The following is a 6,881-nucleotide window of genomic DNA, read 5'->3' as shown; positions in this document are numbered from 1 at the left end:
AATCAAAAGGGCATTACTGTCCATTTAGGAATCATTGATGCAGATTATACAGGAGAGATTCACATTTTAATGTCCTCACTTACTGATTATAAATTATCAAAAGGAGAATGCATAGCTCAACTTATATTATTACCCTATGTTCCTATAGGCTGTTCCTCTATTCAAAGAACTGGAGGATTTGGCAGTACTAATCCTATTAATGTAATGTGGACAGCCAAGTTGTCTCAACAACAGCCTATTATTAGTATTTTTATTGAGCATAAGAAAATTCAGGCTCTTATAGATACTGGTTCAGATATCACCATAATAAAGACCACAGATTGGCCTTCTCATATTACTTACAATATTATTCCATGTAACATCAAAGGAGTAAGCAAAACTCCAGTAAATACCATTGATCAAGCTACAACACATATGCATATAAAGAATGAAGAGGGTCAGATTGCGGTTATTAAACCATATATTCTTGAAGTTCCAGTTTCCATACTGGGGAGAGATACATTAGAACAATGGGGTGCTCATATACATTTCTAATATTTTAGATGATTCCTTTGAAACTTAATTGGAAAAATGATGACCCTATCTGGATAGATCAATGGCCTTTGACTACGCAAAAATTACAGGCAGCACAGGAATTGATTGATCAACAACTCTCCCTTCATCGCATAGAATTATCCACTTCTCCTTGGAATTCACCAATATTTGTGATAAAAAAGAAATCAGGCAAGTGGAGACTTTTAACAGATTTACGAGCTGTTAATGCATCCATGTACTCCATGGGAGCTCTTCAACCTGGTATTCCTTTACCTTCAGCGCTCCCTGCCGGCTGGCATGTATATGTTATAGATTTACAGGACTGTTTCTTTACTATTCCTTTACACCCTGAGGATAGAAAACGGTTTGCTTTTTCTGTTCCTCAAACTAATCATCAAAGACCTTATCAACGATATCAATGGTGGGTATTGCCTCAAGGAATGATGAATTCTCCCACAATATGTCAAATATATGTTGATGCTGCTTTAAAACCTATTCGTGCCCGGGGGCCTCAGGTATGTATTGCTCATTATATGGATGATATTCTATTTTCTTATCATGATAAAGCTGTTTTAGAAAATATTTTTGAAGCTCTTCCTCAATACTTTTCTCCCTTTGGACTTGTAATAGCTGAAGATAAAATACAGAAAGAAGAGATTAGTCATTATTTGGGATATATTCTAACCAGGCATAAAGTATTTTCACAGAAAATGTCCATTCGAAGAGATAAATTATCTACTTTAAATGATTTTCAACATTTACTAGGGGACATTAACTGGCTCCGTCCCACACTAGGTATTCCTACCCATGCATTACAGCATTTATTTGCTACTTTACAGGGTTCTTCAGACCCATCTAGCCCTCGTACATTAACAGCAGAAGCAGAGCAGGAATTACAATTTGTAGAACAATGAATTAAGGATGCCTTTTTAATTAGGATTGATCCTCAATTACCTCTAACTTTATATATTATTAATACTTTTCAATATCCCTTTGCAGTTTTGGGTCAGAATGCTATGCCAATTGAATGGGTTTTTGCTAGAACTAAACAACATAAAAATGTTATGCCTTATGTAGATATCATTGCCTCCTTATCATGAATGGTAGAGCTCGCTCCATAACCTTAACAGGACAAGATTTAGATAATATTATCATCCCTTTAACTAAGGAACAATGGGAATATCTGATTTCAATAACTGAGACTTTACAGATTGCATTGGCAGATTATATGGGCACTTTTTCATATCATTTTCCCAAAAGTAAATTGTGGGATTTCTCTAAACGTCAACAATTTGTGGTCAATACTCTATTATCTATACAGCCAATCCCTCATACTTTAACAATCTTTACAGACGGATCAAAAAAGAAAAGTGCTTATTGGACTCAGAAATCTTATTGGGTACGTCAGACAAATTTTAATTCTGTGCAACAAAATGAACTTTTTGCTATATTGCAAGTGTTTTTGGATTTCCTGATCAACCCATTAATATTATAGCTGATTCAGCTTATTCTGTTGGTGTAGTGGCAAATATTTATTCAGCAGTGTTGTATTCCAATAAGCCTAATTTGCTATTTCTATTTCAAAATTTACAAACACATATTCAAAAAAGAAACCATTCTTATTTCATTACTCATTTACATTCTCATTCTCAGTTACCTGGGCCATTAGTATCAGGTAATAGAGCAGTAGATTCTTTAGTTATGTTTGCCACACCCACAGAAGAACATCAATTTAATCATGCTAATGCCGGACATTTACATTTTAAATATAAGATACCCTTTGCAAAAGCTAAACAAATTATAAAGGCCTGCCCTATTTGTAGGCCCTTACATTTAAGAATCACCCCCTCAGGTGTTAATCCCAGAGGAACTCAACCCAATGAGTTATGGCAAATGGATGTTACACATGTGCCCTCTTTTGGCAGGTTTTCTTACGTGCATGTAACTATTAATACTTATTCCTCATTCATATGGGCCACTGCCCAACAGGGTGAGTCCACTAAAAATGTTATTATCCATTTATGGGAAACTTTTGCAGTCATGGGGATTCCATCTAAAATTAAAACAGATAATGGGCCTGCCTATACTAGTAGAACTTTTAAACAATTTTGTGTCCTTCATGATATCATTCATGTTACAGGGATTGAATATAATCCTCAAGGTCAAGCCATTATTGAAAGAGCACATGGCACTCTTAAGTTGCAAATTAAAAAATTAAAAAGGAGGAATCAAGAGGATATTCAGATACCAATATTGTTAAGTTTACAGAATAGTTCAAGAACATTATTACATCAGGTACTGTTTATTTTAAATTTTCTCAATTTACCACAAGGTGAAATATTGACAAGGGCTGAAAGACATTTCGAACAACAGCAACAACCATATGTGATTAATGAGCCTATTTGGACTAAAACAGCCCCAGAAGCAGAGTGGGAGAAGGGTACATTGCTTTATAAGGGGAAAGGTTATGGTTATATCTCCACAGAACATGGAATTCAACAATGGGTCCCCGGACGATGGATCAAGATCCGTGCCTCGAGGTCCCATCCACTTGGCAGTGAGACGCCCAGCAGAAGAACCATATCCCCAGAGACGGGCATGGAATCAACAGGAAGATGAAGATGGTGTTCCTGTCACCACTATGGCCAGGCTGTATTTGGGGTCTCGGGGCCGCCGCTCACGACGGCCAAATTTAAACCCTCTCCCTACATGGGGGCAAATAAAGAAATTGACCCAAGAGGGGCAATGGCTTGTCCTTCAAGCAGGAAAGCCTTTAAACCCTTAAAATTTGTTTTTTGCTTTATGTGCCTTGCTCACCATTCCATCGGGGACTGAGGTACCCCAACATTCTTATTGGGCTTATATTCCAAATCCCCCTTTACTGCAACCTGTAGTGTGGGGAACTATTGATATATCACTATATACAACACCAAGGGAAATTTTGTCAGCACTGTGGGCCGATTTAACCCCCATAATCAGGATGATGGAACATTGTTCAACTTTACTTATTATGGCAATCAAAGGCCCATTTGTTTTGGGGAACCGCCTTGCATCCCTTTGGGATGGCAGTATTGGATTCAACATGGAATAAAAGCAGGCGGCGAAAGGACAAGGCTTCAAGCTTTGGCTGCTCAAACTTTTAATGTTACCTGGAAAAATTTAACAGTGCCTGACAAAAACACATATCCTGTATGCCCTGATTTCACTTATAACAATATTTCTTATAATCCCATAATTTGGCAACAATGTATGGGGAAGTTTGCTAAAAATATTGATGGATATATTATTTGGGGACCATTTGGGAAATTTGTTAATGGATGTGCTGAATGGAATGAGACAAGATGTAATCTCTCTGTCATATATAGTCTTCCAGATCCGAAGAACATAACTAATGGAGCTCCCGTCTTCCCTCAAAAGACACATCTCCTGTGGTGGGGAGATGGTGGAATCACCAATCTTGCTGTTGCCGCCGAAGAGTACCCTCATAATCTCCAAAATCACATTTGGAAGATTCCAGCCGCTATGCAACCTGTAACCTTGTACAATGTTTCCTATTCAGGAACTAGTCTATCTGTATCTACTAATTATAATTTTACTAAGTTTATGATATATAATATTACTGTTTGTGCACCTCTGCCTTATGTCTTTTTAGTGGGAACTTTTAATTTTACACACTTTTCTTGTACTTGTTTAAATTGTCAATTGTTTACCTGTTTAAATAGCACATTAAATTTCACTAAACCTTATACAGTTATGCTTTTACAACAAAAAACTCATATTTGGTTACCTATAAATCTGACTCGACCATGGTCTCAAGACCCAATAATCTCTGTTACTACTGAATTTTTTCAACATCTGTTAAAATGTACAAAACGATTTATCGGAATAGTGGTCGCTGTATTGTTGAGCCTGATAACTGTGGCATCTTTAGCGGCAGTATCAGGAATAGCTTTACAAACCTCTTTACAAGAAAAACATGTTGTGGAACAATGGCATGAGAATTCTCATGAACTTTGGTTAACCCAATGGCAAATAAATTCTAAACTGCAACAGCAAATAGACCTTATTAAACAAACAGTTGAATGGATGGGAAGAAAAATATTGGCTCTTCAGCATCAAGTGTTTCTAAAATGTGATTGGAATTCAACTACCTTTTGTATAACACAGCGACCATATAATCAGACAAAACATGAATGGGAAACAATTAAAATGTATCTAAATGGGAATATTTCTGCCCAGGAGGAAATAGAGTCTTTGCATAATCAAATTGACAAAGATTTTGCAAAGCATAATGATGATGAATCCCTGGCTCAATTTGCTTAATTGCTTGCTCAGTCTTTAGAAGGACTGGATCCAAAAGGAATTTGGCAAAGCATAACTCATACTTTAAGTGGCATGGGATTTAGCCTAATCTTAACCCTTATCGCTATAGTCCTTGTGTATTGTTGTTGCATAAGACGAAATGCCGCAAATAATTTGACCTTATAGAAATTTTTTTTAAAATACAAAAAAGGGAAGAACTGTGGAGCCTGGCCCCCTCATAGTCTGTGATAACATCACCCCCGGCATGAGAACAGAGACTGGGTAGGAAAGCCGGACCCAAGAGAAGAAAATGTTCTTCCCTCTTGTCTCATGATGCGTGACTAGGCTGTGTTTACAGAGCTAGAAGGAAGTGGCCGACCTTCAGGTGGCTAGAAAGAACAAACATAATTAAAAACATTCTTGGGTTAATGGTGTTCCTCCTGGGTTATTGGGGCAAGAAGAACTGGTTATGCTTGCTTGCTTAACTTAGATAGTTTAGATAACATTGTAGTTTGTCACAAAGCTTGTCACAAAATGTGCTATTTCAAGATAATCGTCTGTGCACTGTGAGTTGATCCGGCTTACTATATAAGAACCTAAAAATAAAGTACAGCATGCAGTAGCAATTGCTGTTTTCTCTGCTCTGCATCCCCCGTGTCCTGATTTTGTGTGTCTCTTCCCAGGGTCCCGAGTGCACTAGACACTCGCGACATTTAGGTAAAGTTTCTTTCTTTCTTTTTTTAATTTTATTGAGACAGTATCTTGCCATGTAGTTCAGTCTGGCCTTGAACTCATTATTTGGTGCAGGTTGGCCCCCAGCTAATGGCAATCCACCTGCCTCAGTGTCCCCTCAAGTACTGGGTTTACAGGAGTTCACCACCACACCCAGCTAGTGCTTGGGTAAAGTAAAAACTTATGAGCCATGGTGGTTCACTCTTGGGCACATGGGAGACAGTGCATGAAACCAGGACAATCAAGCAAGATCCCCTTTCAATATGAAATATAAATTCTGTGATTTACCTCCTCTGAACAGTAAGACATTTAACATGCCTTGGCCCTGTGATAAATGTCTAGTAATGAACAATGAAAGAAAACCAATTCAAAGGAAATCTTGAGTTTTTTATTTTACTCTTTCTGCACACTACTGATATATGATATAATACTTGCTCATAATAGCGGACTGCAGTAAAGAAACACTTCTCAGAAACAGGACAGCAGTGTTAAACAAGCAGAGATTTGGAGCACACTGTATTCAATAAGAGCATGAGTTGTTTAGTATTTTTTTATGATTTTGCCTTGATACACTAAACAAGTATCAAGTAAGTGTGTTGAGCAGGCTAAAGGATCCAAAGCTTAGCAGTAGTGTTTTCTTGACCATGCATATTCTATAAATTTTCAACACATTTTCCTTTGAACTTCCTCTGATCATGTTATTTTGTCTCTCAGTCATGTAGTATATCCACTTAAATTCTTCAAAATTTGTCCACTATAAAACATAATAACCATCAGATTGTTTCCTTTTTTGAGAACTCTATTAATCAGGTTGCCCAGAGCAGCTGACTCAGAAGGAAAATATTAGTAGTGTTTGGAAAAGGGAACACTATTCTGGATTTAAATTTTTGTTTGTTTGCTTTAATTTGGCTTTGTCGTTTTTATCATTATTAACATTATAGAGAGGTGCCCCAGTCAGAGCATACTGACTGCATTTCATCACCATAAAAGGGGTTTCAAGAGTGATTTTCACTGATCTGACATGGAGTAGTTGGAAACAAGTCATCAAGCATGTGTGTGGCTGAAGAGAAAACACTTCCATTCCTAGTTCTAGTTATGCTGATTTTGGATGTCCTTCTGTTTGAATGTTACATAAACATGTCTTTCTATTCTAGATGATCCACTCATGTAATCCCACTTGCATTTCCATGACATTAAAGGGCTGAAGGCATGTCTGTCCGATAATGTTACTTATAAGAATTTTATTTTTGCAGTGATTCGTATCTCCATGGAAAAAGAAATTACTGAGGTCCTTTGTCATATGTTCTATAAGT

Source organism: Cavia porcellus, unplaced genomic scaffold, assembly GCF_034190915.1.
Source record: "Cavia porcellus strain 051 isolate PalLab524CR breed Dunkin Hartley unplaced genomic scaffold, mCavPor4.1 scaffold_23, whole genome shotgun sequence".
Taxonomy (NCBI): Eukaryota; Metazoa; Chordata; class Mammalia; order Rodentia; family Caviidae; genus Cavia; species Cavia porcellus.
The sequence above is the reverse complement of the archived record's forward strand: the minus strand, read 5'-3'. Positions refer to the sequence as shown.